The 15,565-nt window shown below is 37.7% G+C and overlaps 1 protein-coding gene across 6 annotated transcripts in view; it reads left to right on the top strand.

Annotated features, from left to right (window-relative positions):
• The window catches only part of FAR2 (fatty acyl-CoA reductase 2), a 155,967-nt gene that overhangs the window by 36,859 nt on the left and 103,543 nt on the right, over positions 1–15,565 (top strand). The gene's annotated exons all lie outside the window — the stretch shown is intronic.

The raw sequence follows: 15,565 nt of genomic DNA, 5'->3' as shown, positions 1-15,565 counted from the left end.
GGATCAGAGGAATTTAAGGAGAGATTGAGAATACATATTCAGATGAAGTGGTAAATATTATACCATTAAGAAGTAGATCATTTTCTTAAGCTTTCCAATATTTAAAGTGTTTCTTTAAAAGCAGTCATATGCTATCTATCTCTGAGAGTACTGGTCCTTTCCTTCACTGTAGTAAAATGATACCTGGCTGGCTTAAATGTGTTGACATAGAACAAACATTTGTCGTGAATTCCAGCTATCATATCTCACCTTCTGTGTCCTACTGACATCCATGAGTGAGAGTAACCTTTTCTGGTGTGCATGGAAAGTCCAGAACACAAAATCTGTTGCACGTATTGCTGTGTGTCAAATGTGTTTGCTAAATACCTGTCCTGTGTAGGAGTTTCTTAGATATCTTAGGAAATGGAATAAAACTTAATAGCTCTTGTGTTTCTGCAAGCTTGTAGGGTAGTTGCTAAGCTTGAGAACAGTGGAACAAGGTCCAGATAATTTTGCTTAAAAATTTAGTATTTACATTGTATCAGATTTTTCACGGAGCTCCCTAACTAACCCTTCCTATATAAAGCCTTAAATGAATCTGGTCATTAAGAACTGTTCTCTTAATACTGCCAAAAATTTAAAACCAACATTTTAAATAATATGAGGTAACAGAAAAAGCCTTATGTCTCCAGTCCTACCTTCAGTACACATGTGAAGGTAGTTTGAAGCTATTCCCAGAATCTATCAGATGGTTGTCCAACACATTCTTAATCCTAAATATAAGAACTTCTGAATGGTTGGGAGCATTCCTAGGCCTGCCCAGGTCTCAGTTCTGGATGGAGGATATACCATGTGGGAGAGTTTGGGATCAGCTCCTCCATGCAGTGACACCAGGCTTTTGAGTCTTCCCATGTTTCCAGGAAAATGCAGCTGAACCACTTGTATTTTCTGTCATGCATTTCTCCACCGTGCAGTCTGCATTTGTTATCCTCTCTCTTCCCCTTCCCAGCCTTAATGTAGTATCAATGTTTAATGTTGTGTGGTGGAGTGGGTTCCTCTTCTGGATGCTCAGCTAAGTTTTTGTTCCCCACTGAAGAAGTGGGCCTGCCTGCAGCCGAACAGCATGTCTGATGCCACAAGTGGTCTGAAAGAAATATCTCTGTTACTGCTCCTTAGTGTTGTTTTTTTAAATATCTACACCTTTTTCTTCTGCCATAGCTAAGATTGAAATCTGTTTGTATACCAAATATCTGGGAGTACCAACAACCTGCTGGAGGAGAAAGAGCTGCAGATGCAATGTTATTTTAGACACCTGCTTTTAAGTGTGTGTAATGCTCACCAACTGTGGCATCTTAGTCAGAAGGACAGATGAGGAAATTCTGTCTCGGGTTGTAATTACTCAGTGTAGGTTCAAACTGAATGCCAGTCTGTTATCTTTCTAAACAAAGTGTGGCTTTAGGAAAAGAACAAAGAAACAAGTACATAGCCTGTTCAGCTGTACTGGTAATTTGGGCTATTTCAGCTTCAGAGTTAGAAGTAGGGTACACAAGTTTCAGCCTCTACAGCTACAGAGTTATCATAACTAATATTGGAATATCATGAGCCACAATATCATCCTGCTTCTATTTTCTACCCTCCAAAGAGATCCAGAATAAGAGCCTACAAGCTTAATGATGCATATTAACTTTGTAGGGTAGGCTCTTTAACTGGTCTTTAAAAAACTGGTCTAATTAGAAAAAATCAGCATTTCAAGTGCATAGAAAAATGCTACTTTTCTAAAGACTCCTCAGAGGCCAGTGACTTGGCTTTACTTTCCCTTAGCTGCAGAGCTTTATTTAGTCCCCAGAAACCTCTTGCTGCACTCACATTCACCCTCTTTTTCTCTTCTCTCACTTCACAGCTTTCTATTCTTTCTGTTCACAGCTTCCCAAAGTACACAGCTGGTATGTTAAACTGTCTGCCTTTTTAACTCTTACTTGTCTTCTGTTTCTCACTCAGATTTGTTCCTTCTCCAGGTTGTGCTGGAATTCCTCTTTAATGTATTTCTTGAACTGCAGCCCCTTTTTTGTTCAAAGGATCCCTCTTTTGTACTACATCCTCCCCATAGGTTGTTAACCTCAGTGTCTCTCCAGAAATCTTTGTTTTCTGCAGTATCATTCACTACTGCTGTACATTCACAGATCCTCTCTCTGTCTACTCGCTGGACTGTGAACGGATAACAGGAAGCCTGGATTCACAGTAACTGGAAAACATAAGTTAAAATTATTCTTAATAGGGCAAGTTCCTTCCTCTTATAGAAGCTGTAAGAAAATCAAAACCCATATGGCTCAAGATGGCCTCCTTCAATCATATAAAATGGAAAATTAAAAAACATAATCCTAATTAAATTTTTGGCATTGGAATGGGATGCCCAGGGAAGTGGTTGAGTCACCACCCCTGGAGGTCTTTAAACGATGTTTAGACATAGAGCTTAGTGATATGGTTTAGTGGAGGACTTGTTAGTGTTAGGTCAGAGGTTGGAATAGGTGATCTTGGAGGTCTCTTCCAACCTAGATGATTCTGTAATTTGGGGGGGGGGGGGACAAACACTGGGCATTTGGGAGATCTATAGGAAGAAACAATGAGCTCCTTCCTTTATTATCACAAATAAAAACTAAAATCACTTCTTAAATTCTGAGATGTGATGGGTTGCTATTTCTGAATTAGTGTGGAGCTGATTCTACAGCCAGTTTGGAGAGATTTTTATCTTTTTTGATTTCAGATATCTTCTGTGGACCCATTTTTAGCTGAAATTTAGGAATAGAGACACAGAGGACCATATTTTGAGTTCTTCGTGCACTTCATTCCCCAGCTTTTTTCTGTTGCATGCAGAATACAGCCTGATCTTAACTGCTGTCAGGATGTTACCCAACAATCCCTCAGTCTTTGGCCACTCCAGCAGCTGTTTTCAGTTTCTCTATTTTCTCTGAGCAGCTAAGAAAGAGGATTTATTTGTAGCTGGGACAACAACCAAGAATTTTTTGCATGTGTTTTGCAGATTTTTCTTGCTTTGCAGTGTTCCTAACATATCAAAGGGAATACATCCCAAAACAGGTACATCCTCATTCCAACCTGAATTACTGGGCACTGAATGGATCCTATGGAAGAATAAAACAGCAGCAGATTTTCCCCTCTCCATATTCTCCCACTTGATTTCCAGCCATCTCCTGAAATACATCTCCGCATCTTTGACCAGATCTCTTAATTTCCTAGTGCCTAAATCAAAATTAAATACACAAATACTTCTCTAGTTTACAGTAATGTGGCATGCTGCAAACTGGTTTGTATTTTCTTGGGTTAGGAAAAAAAGTAGAGGAAAACTTGGTAAAAATCACAAGGGTTTGTATATTAGGTTTTGCGTAAAGTTGTCTAGAAAGCATGCAATGAATAGGGTTAAAGTCCAGTCATTGTAGGGTCTAGTCTACCAGAAACCTTTCTTGTACTTGAAGTAAAAGCCTGTATCATGAGGTTGAATTTATTGTTACAGTATGTACTGTGATAAATACAGTCAACTTTCTTGCACCTTTGGCAGTTCTGAAAGTAGATAGACATATCTTCCTTAACTATGAAATTCCCAAGAATATGTGGGAAAGTCAGATGCTGAAAACTTGAAGCTATGAAATATCTGGAAATAATTTTTATGTAAGTCTCTAGTATGTATTATTGCACTTAACAACAAAGTTGCATTTTCTGTAGTTAAATTCAATTAAGGTCTATCAAAACTATTCAGCCTATCAAGAAATTCACCTTTTATAACTTACCATGGTACCATTTCTTGACAGTCATCTTTCACTGAGAATTGAAGAGTTCTCACTTTCAACCATACAGGTTTCCCACTTTGCAGGGCTTTTAAACGTTGCATCTTTTCTGGCTTTCTTTTATTTCTTTTTTTTAAGAAAATGAAAAAAATCCACTAGTCAGGCTGATGATCCAGGAAGCAGCATTTCATTGAAACTCCTATACAGCTGCCACTGATAATGCTCAAAGAAAGCAGTAGTTTCTCTGTTTGTTTTAAATGTGGAATCTTACAGAGCTAAGGGGGAGAGCATGCTGGGGAGAGAGATCTGTGGAAAAGCAGAGAAGCCCAGAGCACCAGAAGTGTAACAGCTGATGGAAAACGACCAGGAAAACCAGTAAAAGTTTTACAAGCCAAACAGAAAATACACTTTTACTTATGTTTTACTATTCAGGAAAATATTTTCCCATTCAAAAAATACAATAAAATCTCAGGACTATTCAGGAAAATACCTGCTGAACAATTCCTTCTTTGCTGTTGAATTTTTTTTTGATGGAATATCTTCAGTTAAACCTTTTATATCATCTATCTGAAGCTTTCCACAGGAAAATTAATTTCTCATCATGTCTCTTCTTTGGGTGAGGTGAAAATTAATTTGTTCTGTCTGTTACATTTAGAGGCCAGACTTTCTCAGCAATTTTGTTGATAACATTACCTTTATAGAAAAGACCTCCTTATTGCCAAATCCTATTTGTTCTTTTTCCCATTTCAGTAAAAATCTTTCCTTTTGAATGTGTGTTGAATGAGGAACAAGTGTAGTCCTTCTTTTCCATCTCTGAGAAGCTCAGGCAGAACAGGGGAGACTATTGCAAATGTCCTGAGGCTGAAACCATCTTTCACAGCTGAACCCTGGGATTTTTTGCCCAGAGGTCCTTTCTTATGTTTTGTACTCTTCCATTCTCACTTCTTGGCTCTTCTGGGACAAGTGTCAGTAAAGTAGTAAAATATAGTCATTCTACCCATGCATCTTAAAAGTTAAGGGCCAGTAGTTCTAGTTCCCTATATATTTAATTAGGGGAGAGAGGAATATCCAACAAGGAGATGCAAAGTTGTTTATCCATCAGTTTTTGTTGCCTTTGTTCTGGGGACTGTCCTGTCACTGACTTTGAGGGAGCAAGCAGAGCCATAGGCCAGGATAAGGAAGAGCATTGGTTGTATATGCAAAGGAGCCAATGCTCTTCCACAGCTTCCCATGCAAACTTGTATAAAAATGTGGCTGGAGTAGTCAGTACATTTTGGGTTATCATTCTGATAAAATGGCATTTCAGAAGGGTGTAAATAGTTACCCAGGGTGAAAGAGACAGAACGAGACAAGTCACAGGTTGTCTTTTGGAGAGTGAAAGCAAAGGCTTTTTCTTTCCGAATCAGTCTTCATGCTCGAATGCTCCCTGATCTTAGTCATTCAGTAGTTATTTGGAAGCTTTCCTGATGCTGGAAAGATAAGAATATTTCATCTGGGTTTTCATAAGCCTGTCATTAAGCAGTCAGTGCTCCCTTGATGAGAAAGTTGTTACTGGGGAGCAGGCTGAGGCAGGAGACTGAAACATCTCAGGAAAGCCTCTCTGGCCAAAATAGTTATTAGGCTCTATGCAATTCTGTTGTCCAAAATCAGGATTTGTTGTACTAAGAAACTTAGCTTGGTTACCGTGCTAAGAAAAAAATAGAGAGAGAAGTTGCATAACTCCATAAAACTCCATTATTTTAAATGAATTTTTACTTCTTTCCGTAAAGAATTCTTTTTATAGCTTGGAAAAATTACTACATTTACATCTGTCTATAATATCTGGTATTTTTGCCTGAACTGCAAGATAATTTATACTGAGTTTTTATTTTATTTCTTACCGCAAGTAATGAAGACTGTTTCCAAGGCCAGCACTTGTGGGAATACTTATTGGTGGAGGCTAGCGTACCACTTATAGCAGGTAAAACAATACCAGTGCAGCAAAGACAGGGTAATCTTCAGGTCCCCTCCCCCTTTTGATATGTTTGATCTCTTCTTCCTTGTCGTCTTTGAAGGAAAATTGATATGAAATGTAGTTATAACCATAGTAATCAATAATTATAGAAACGTTGAATAACTTAGGTAAAAGAGACTAGGCCTCTTTTGGCCAGTAGTCCACCTATCCCTACTATATATCTCTTCATTTATCTACAGTGTTAAGGGAAACTCTGTTGAAAGCCTTGCTACAGTCAAAGTAGAAGACACCTGTTGCTCTGCCTTTGTTCATGGAGCTAGCTATCTAAGTATGGAAGGTGGTCAGGTTGATCAGCCATGATTTTTTCATAGCTGGCTCTTCCAAGTCATGTTCCTGCACTTCACGTGTCAGCAAACAGCTTCCAAAAGTGTTCTGGGTCATTGAGGTAAAACTGACTGGACTGAGCTTTCTCTGGGATTCTTCCTATTGCCCTTCCTGAAGATGCTCTTGACATTTGCCTTTTTACTGTCCATGACTACACTGTCAATATCTATGACATTCCAAAAATAAGGGGTTATCAATGTCCATGACATTCCCAAAATAATATATTTTCTTCTGATAGCATCACTGAGCTTGTTCAGCCCCCTTGGAGGTAACCCATCCAGTCCCACGGAGTTGTATAGATCTGCTATGCCTGGATCCATTGCATCATCTTCCTCTAGCAGGGATGTTACTCTTCTCCCTCAGACTATGTCATGAAACACACACACCTGTGAGGTCTGAGAGCAGAATTTGCAAGTAAAGACTGTAAATTTATTTTCTACGTGGTCTAACTTTGAATATTTCCTCTACTGAAGTTATTGTCTGCTGTCCAAATATCTATGTACCCTCATCAAGACTTCAGTAATTAATCAAGAAACAAAATAACAAATTGATGGAACTTCCATTTCTCAGCTTCCGTTCATTAGGGTTTGATGTCTCTTGCAAATAAATTCAGTTATTCTCCTGAAACTGAACAAGATTTTCTGTTACCTCCTTTTTTTAAAGGTTGCCATTATACTAGAATGCAATGTGTAAGTTGTCATAGTGCATACGCAAAAAGCAGGACGACAATGGGAAACAGAAACAAAGAGGTAATTAGAAAAGAAGACTTCGTATAAAAATGCACAATATACAATTTATCAATGTATTTTAAATATAGACACTTCTGTAGGTATGAAGTTCTTCTAAAGAAGCTTGCAAAACGGTGAATTTTATTTTACCTTCAAGTTGCAGGAAACCTGCCTTGATTTTTAAAATCCTTCTGAAGATTTTTTTATTTCTAAAGCGATTATTTTCTTAATCTCCCTTTGCAGTTCTGGATTTTACCTTTGTGATTGCACTGTACCAGGAGAATGTGGTGCTCAGTGTACCTCCTGTTCTAGGATTCCCCAGTCCCTGCAACATTACCTGCCACAAGAGTGGATGCAATGCTTCAGGAGAATGAACAGTAGGTTTTATGAGCAACCTAAAAGAGTTTTATTTCCTATGTAGGCACTCTAAGTTAACGGTTGAGGGTGGATAATAAATTAAGTTCAGATCTATGATAAAGGTACTCAATAACCACTGAGCAGAAGTGCCTAAGCAACTGACAACAAGAAGCAAAATGAACACAAGGCAGTTTTATATATTTTGGCAAAGATGTTATGATGCTTTCCCATGAGGGAGAGTAATGATGCTCTATCTTATCTCTCTCTGGTAACAGGGAGTTTTTAAAGAACAGCTTAAGTAAAAGATTTGGCTGGGAAAGATATAGAGGGAAAATTTAATAGTGGAACACCTCAAGTGCTGATATGAGATGAAAGGAGGAGGAGTAATAACTAGAGCTGATTTAAAACTTGGTGTTCCCTTCCCTTGAAGAATTCTGTTAGCTTCAGCATTTATCTTTATAGAGGATAGGAATTTTAAAAATCTCAATTTTGTTGCAGAATGGAGGGTTATGAAAAATGTTGACTTTCAAAAGGGCAAGGGTTTGGTTTTTTTAAAGACAATTTTCACATTGTTATAACTTCCTCCACTGCTTTTGAGTCCTAGAGAGGACAATTCAGAGGTGTCCTCACTATGAGCTGGGGTCACTGGCTTATCACTTCTGACCTAGTGAATCATGTTAATGCCTCTTGCTCTGCATCCAGGGAAATCTAGCAGAGTGGAGGTCCCAGCATATGCCAGGATTAGCATATGTGGGTCTCTTGGGAAATACGGTGTATCAAGAGAACCTGCTGACAGCGGTAATGAAAGTGTGAACTACTTAAGCTATAGTTATCCTTTGGCATAATGGTAATAAAGATGGATACAGAACAATGTCAAAATGATACAAGACTTGAACAAATGACTTATTTTCAGTTGATTCTGAATGACCTTGACTCCAAGAGAAACATTTTGTTTCAATATTTTTGATGGGGGGAAAAATTAAATACATCAATAAAAATGACAGAAACATGCTGGTAAAATAAAGGAAAAATGAGAGAATTACCCATAAATTCCCAAACATGATTTCCGATGTATATGTAGCTTCAGAAAAGTCACTGTTTCAACTGCATTATGACATGGCAGAATATTTGCTTTTGGGGTATAAAAAGTTTAGGAAACTCTGTTCTTAAAGGAAAACCTCATCACAAGAGGTTTTCTAGGTAGAAAAACAAAAGTAATATGGCTTACTGAAGCTTAATGAGATGAAAAGTATAAACAGAGAAGCAGGGCCTGTATGCAACACTTTATAAAGTCCAGGTTTAATTCAGCTCAGTCATGATGATCTCCAAATCAGCATGGCTGTTACCCTGCAATGAATGTGTCTGCGAAAGGGATATTTATTCATGTGGGATGGTATTTAATCAGGATATTTATATGACTTCGATGGAAAAAAGGCTTCCAAAGTAGCTTGTGTGATTTTTTTCTCCATTTGCTGTCTCTAAAACACCTGCTCTGAGTCACAATAACAGAAAACGATTAGCTTACCCCGTGTGTCATATTGTAAAGATATCAAATTAGCATTTGATTATTTTTTAGCCTGTGGGCTAAACTGATTCCTAACATGAGAATTTGATGTTATAGTGGATGCAGAACAATGAACTGGTTAAAATTGGTCCCTCAACATACAGTAGACTAGTGTTCAGCCAGGTATAGGGAGTCCTATAGGAAACAAGGCCCCTTTCTGGGGCCTCTGAGCAAGGAAGTTCTGCTTCGCACCAGTGAGCAGCACAAGCAGGAGATCCACAGCAGAGAACATTGACCTTTTTCCTTTTTTGAGGTTGTTCATGCTTTTCCCATATTCTGAGGTGGTTTTTTTGCTAGACCCATCAGTTTGTCATTAGGATATGACATGAGAAGGTACTACAGCCTGTAATCTCTTCCCTTTGATATGGAAATTCTTCATGGAGAAGAGTATGAAAGCATCATATTAGGTTATTTCAGTGAAAATGAATGTATAATGAACTCTGGAATAAAGGGGCACTTTTTTTCTAGGTGTTAGGAAAGGAGAACTAAATTGTCTTTATAGATTGTGTCATGTGCATAGCAGTTCTGCTCATACGGACTGAAATTTGAAATATGCTGCTGTTTTCTGATAAGTGACTCATCTTTTCATTCAACTGCAAATTAACCAAAATGTTGCATCTGTTGTGCAAAGAACAGGCTATACCTTCCAGAAAGGACTGTCAAATAAAAAAAAAAACAGCTGTTGTCTCATCTTAGCTATTGCGTCAACTTGTCTGTAACTGTTCCAGCTCTCCTGTTTTATATGCTATGTCATGATTGCATGTGTCCGATGTACCTTGGAGCATTTTTATTTCATAATAAGTAATCGCTTCTCTGCTTCCTGCTATCCTTATGGCAAATAGAAAGGAAAGATTGTCTGGTGGTCTCAGCCTTATTTGTTGAAGTTTCCTGTGTTGCTAGAGTTTGACTTTCCTGACTACACTAACTGCATGTAGATAAATTTTTGTAAGGGTGTTTTATTTTATTTTTCATGTAAGCCATGCTCCTATTTTCCTTAGTAAATGATGCTAGACCTTCTTTTCTATAGTGGGCTGGGATGCTTTCTCCTAACTGATCCCCCACTGTTATTTCTGTTTCCACTTCTTCAGCTGCGGCTGTCTCACAGAAGTGGCAGATAAAGGTTGATGGTGACTGCTGGGGTTTTGTTTTACTGTTCCTTGCTTGGTGGCTGTGGAGGATCTGTTCCTATTATAAATTTCCCAGTTCAGAGGATAACTCTGCAGGTTGAACTAAAGTGTAATGGGGAAAGAAAGAGAGGGCTTTGAAAAGAAATTGCGAAGTATTGGCAAAGCACCTGTTAGAAGCCAAAGATTGCCTGAAAGTATTCAGCTGAGACTTCATGCAAATAATGGGGAAAGTTGCTTATAACTGTTAAAATTGCTAAATTCTAAAATTGAAGTGTCGTTCCCCCCCCCTCAAAAAAAAAAAGTAGATGATGAAATGTTCCTGCCAGGAGATTCAATGTGAAGGATTTGGCAACAATACAGGACAAACAAATCCTGCCTATCATCCCACCATTGTCTCTCACCACCTTCAGTGGTGCTGACACAACTCTTCTCTAAGGTGCACTGTAAACCAGTTTAACTAACAACTTGATGCCATGAGATTTTGAGCTCCACAAGTTGAAAGCCCTTTAAGGAAAATATGGAATGAGTTGCTAAAGGTAAGCATTTCTAAAAATAATTTAAATAAATAAATCCTGAAGCTGCTGCCAAAACCTCTGCATTTAGCCACAATGCAACTCCAGGAATTTATGAAAGAGAGCGATTGAGGATTAATAATGGTTTTCCCCTCTAAAATGTACTGTGTTGGTTGATTTGGTCTTGCTGTCAGAACTGAAAAAATGTTGCAATTAAGGCTTATGATTGGCTCAGACTCTGCCTTGCAGTTAAACTTAAGGTGTTGCAAATTTGGCAGGATCAATCTGCTAAAAAAAAAAAAAGCTTTTCCTGTAGCATAAAGATATAAGAGGTCTGATGCCTGTGGGCATCTCTGTGCTATATATATAGAGGTTAGTGGCTCAAATGGTTTTTGTGGAGCTTTTGACACCTGGCTAACTGAACTTGTCATATGTCTATCCCACAGCCAGCTGGTAAGCCTGCCTCTGAAAAGATGCTTTTATTTTGCTTTTTTCTATTTTATCACCTTTCTTTTAGATCATGGATACTCTTACTAGTTTTCATTTTCTGTCAGTTTCTGATGATGATTTATTTGTTCTATGAAATACTCAATTTAACTACTACTGAACTACTAAAGTGCTACTTTAGTTTTGGGCACACAACATCAGTATATGGCATAGTCTTCAGTCCCTCTATTTATATGTGAAACGTCTGTCATGATGGTAGCCTTTTTATCATATATTTTTAAAGAGTTAAACTAAATCAAATAATCTTCAAGTATCATTAAAATTTATTTTTTCTCCAGTCATGAATCACCTACCATGTCCCAACTGTATCTATTATTAATTTTGTTAATTTTCCTTCTGTTGAAAGAATTGAGCTCCTTACACAGGCATGATTTTTTCCTTTTCTGCTTGCTTAGGGCTATACCTTCTCCAGGAAATCTCTACCGTTTGGTTGTTAAGATCTGTGTTTCTTCAGTGTGTGTTCGATATAAGATCAAAGGGGGTGGATGTGGTGGCAAAATAATTACATCTCCTAAAACCTGCAAAAATTATGTATTGGTTTCCAGTACAAACTAAGGCAGCCTTAGTTCATTTTTTTTTCTGTGACTTCAAGCACCCTTCTGATGAACTGAGGATTCACAGGTCACATATCTCTTACTGCCACTTTTTTTTCACCCTAGTCATCCTATTGTAAAGGGGTCAGGAACAGGAATTGGCAAAAATTATAATGGAGACCCTCTTAGGCTGTGAGTACTCAGCCAGAAAAAAAATCACAGGAAGCCAAATATGCTGAGTTTTGGGCTGTTTTGACCAGGGAAAAAAGTTGTTCCTTTAATAAGATTCTATGCTACAGAGATTTTAAGAAATAAACTATCAGAGTGAAACACCTCTCCTGTTCTGTTTTGCCTCACTTTCACAGCCAAGAGTGGTACCGCATTTAAGCTATTAAACTGGAAAGGAAAAAAATGAAGGAATATTTTAATCTTATTCCTAAAATGTGTAATTGAGCTGGAGCCTTACTCTGTGTGATTGTTTTGGTAACTATCTCTGTATTGCAGGAAGTGTCCTACTTTTTGGCAGGTCAGTGTGTGTGTCTTGGCTGTTAATTAAGACAGCTTTCTTGTAGCAAGACCAGTGTGAATACATGCAACATGTTATTCCCTGCTCGATTAAGGTGTATATTTTGGCTTAAATTTTTCAGCCTGGCAATCTACAAATCTGCTCACTTCAGCCCTTTTTAATAGGACTCTTATCTAGACCAAAGTTAGGCAGTAAAAATTCGAGACTGGGGGGTTTCCAGCAAATATGGCAATACTTTTAGATTAAGTAATAATTTGATTTTCTATACATCTCCAAACCATTCTTTGTATGAATAACTAGGAAATTTTAATTGCAGAAATGTTGAGGTTGAAAGGGACCCCTCTGGAGGTTGTACAGTCCAGCTTGTGTCTGAAGAATTGGGACAATTATGTAATTTGTGATACATTTAAGTTCTAATTTAGAGTAGAAGAGACTTATAATAGTTTATTGAGAGGTAGCCTGCTTTGCACATGTTACACAGTCACTTAATGTTTTCACAACATCTACAGGGTGAGGACAGAAACCACGTGGGACTGACTTTCAGTGCATTGTGAAGATCTGGGACCTAATAGATCTGACTTGAGATGTAAATCTTTTGTGTTCTGATTGGCACAAATTAATAAACAGAGGGCTGTCGAGCTTATTCTGAATGTCAAAATTAAAGTACACAAACGAGAGACATGTAAGGTAGGGCGAGCCTCTTCTGGATGTTCCAGCGCAACTAAACTAAAAGCTAAACAATACATTGATAGTTTCAGAAGTAGTAATGTTTACTTGATATTTATAACCTGCCAGCTTTGTCTCCAAGATCGTGAGGTCATATAAAAGTCAAAAAGCGCATAATTTCCTGGAAAATATGATAAGAAATTATAAATAGGAAGTGAGTCATAAGTTATTTTTTCTTAAATGATGTGGATAAATCCGTCCATTTAGGAAGGTCCTCAGTGGCCCTTTATTTCTATTGAGATATTTGATCAAATGCTAATGCTTATGTAGTCACAATAGAGCTAATTTACCTTGGAGCATAACAATTTCTAATTGCTACAGGAGGCAAAAAGACTTCTAAAAATAAGACATTAAAAAAGGTTATAGTTTAGAGTCACAATCACTCTATACTTGTACCAAAGCTTGAGACCACAGGTGCACATAACATAAGGAGTTTGAATTCCAACTATTTTGAGATATTGCATCTCTGGTATGTTTTGTTACTAACTTCCTGAAACATCAGTAGCCACATTTATGTTAGCAGAAGAGTGCTGAGAGAAAGCTGCTCATTTTGAACAGACAGTTAACTCTAAGGCTCAGCATGTGTGTAGATCAGACACTGCAGCAGAAAAATCTGGGAGCGTACCTGACACCCGTCATCTGAAGCATGTCATATGCCTTTGTACATGTATTTCTGTAGCTCTCTTTTGCCACAGCAAGCTTTGATAGTATAACCTTAACAGCTTTGGACAGTCTTTTGCATTTTGAGGATGGATGGATGTTAATCAACCCAGAATGTCTGCCAGTAGGCAGGCTGTATGCTGTTACTTTCCTGCTCGAGGGGCAAGGATCCTCCTGGTGGCAGGAGGCTGGCTGGGTGCTGCTCCACAGGGATATGAATCTCATGAGCTATGGAAAGTCAGTACATGCATCTAGTTTTTAGGACATTATTTATCAGACAAATAACATTTTAACTACTGATCATTGGAATTAAAATATAAATAAAATGCATTTTATTCAGAGCAGGAGCGTGTAAGTTTTGAATGGAGAGCTTCCTTAAGCAGAAGGTATTCTGTGATGCAGAAAAACGTGCATTAATTTGAATTTGGTACTGATTTCAACAGGATTATTCAAGTGCTTTAAGCTCAATTTTCTTGAAGATCTGGAACTGTATTTTCATGGAATTAGTTCTTTTCCATTCCTACCTTCTGTTTCAAGGCACAGAGGTTGTACTAGATGACATTAGTACAGTCTGACCATCCTTTTTTGTTGCTGCACTTATGTTATACGCAGTATTGGATTTTTGAACTTTTATAAATGTGCCTTGTCATCTTCAATCATCTAAATACAGGAGAGAGGGGGAAATCAGTCTCTGTATGTGGAAATGGAGAAATGTTGTTCTCTGTGCCAGTATGCCAGCCAAGAGGCGTTTGCTGTTTACATTTTATTGTTGTATTCCTAGAGAAGCGTGTTTGAAAGACTCCCAGTGCTGCAGAGCTGCCTGATTATTCAGAGCTGCTGATGTGCTGAGCAGAGTTCCTTTAACACAGCTTTCAGTAACTCCAGGGAATTTTCTTTAGTTTCCTCTTCCTGCTCTTTTCCCTTTATCTGAAGAGTAAATGTTTGTGTTTCTTTGAGAACTGTGGGGGGAGAAATCTACAGGCTGTACTGCCTATCTTCTACAGAAACCAAGTGATGGGATTTAAGGAGCTCATTTGACTTGCAGTTTGTGAGAAGATCTGACTTGTAAAGTATTGTTTTGATCTTCTAGTTTGGCTTCTTCTACATATCACTGTTAATGCCCTCCTGGAATCCACAGTCTGGACTGCACGCAAGAGGAGTAGCTGCATGATAAAAAAAAAAAAAAGTACCTGAAGAAAAGTGCAAGTAGGCTTTGGATAGAAATTGGTCACTTAATCTTTTATTTTTTTAAGCCTTTCTTATTTACATATGGCCGATACTGATGAAATTGTAGTATAGAAGCAACTATTTTGATGAAAGCAATATATTTTACAATATCCATGTTTTTTCTTCTTGCTGTTGTGTTGTTTGGTTTGTGAAACAGAAGTTATTTCTCCTCCCTTTTAAAATATGACCTAAACAATTTCATAGAACTGAATACAACTCACAAAAAGAGGAAAAAAAAAGTGGATGCTTGGCAATGCATCATTAACTTAAATTCATTAACAGCCACTGTGAATCCCCTTGCTTCTAATCCTTATGATAATAGAATACACATCTACTTAGCTTCTCTAGGGTATTTCAGAGATCATTACTTAATATGTATAAAACAGTGTATGAGTGAACACATAAGCAATGGATTAATGTGGTGATGTTGTTTGCTATGACTGTTGTATTACTGATTTACATATGCAAATCTAGAAAAATATTTCCATTCCAGTAACTTCTAGGTGACAGCTGTGATCAGAGACCTATTCTGACTGGTACCATTATGCTTGCATAGTTCCCTTCCCATAGAGCTTGGGATGCAGCAAATCTTTAGTCTCTGGGGGTATATCTGTTTCAGAATATTATATCTCTATTTTTAAAAAGTATACTCAAGCTCACTTAACATTTTCTTTTTAGTTTTGTTTCTGTTGTTTGTTTTCTCTATGGTAGAAGAGGGAGAGATCTAATAATTAGTCAGAAATCCTTAAAATCTTCTAAAAACTCGGTAAGGATCAAGAGGTAGCAAAACATAAAGGATCCTGATAATTCCACACAGTGATGCTCTGTGCTGAGGGAATGTGGCCAGAAAAATATTCTGCTAACTAATCTTACTTTTATTAATAAAGCACTGAAAATACTGTCTCTGCATAAAGCAATGAATAATATTCATATCTCTCAATTTCCCTGCAAAGGAGTTGTCAATTTGTTAGCTGAGATTAGTAT

Source organism: Cygnus olor, chromosome 1 (assembly GCF_009769625.2).
Source record: "Cygnus olor isolate bCygOlo1 chromosome 1, bCygOlo1.pri.v2, whole genome shotgun sequence".
NCBI lineage: Eukaryota > Metazoa > Chordata > Aves > Anseriformes > Anatidae > Cygnus > Cygnus olor.
Note: the sequence above shows the minus strand (reverse complement) of the source record. Positions and strands in the feature narration are given on the sequence as shown.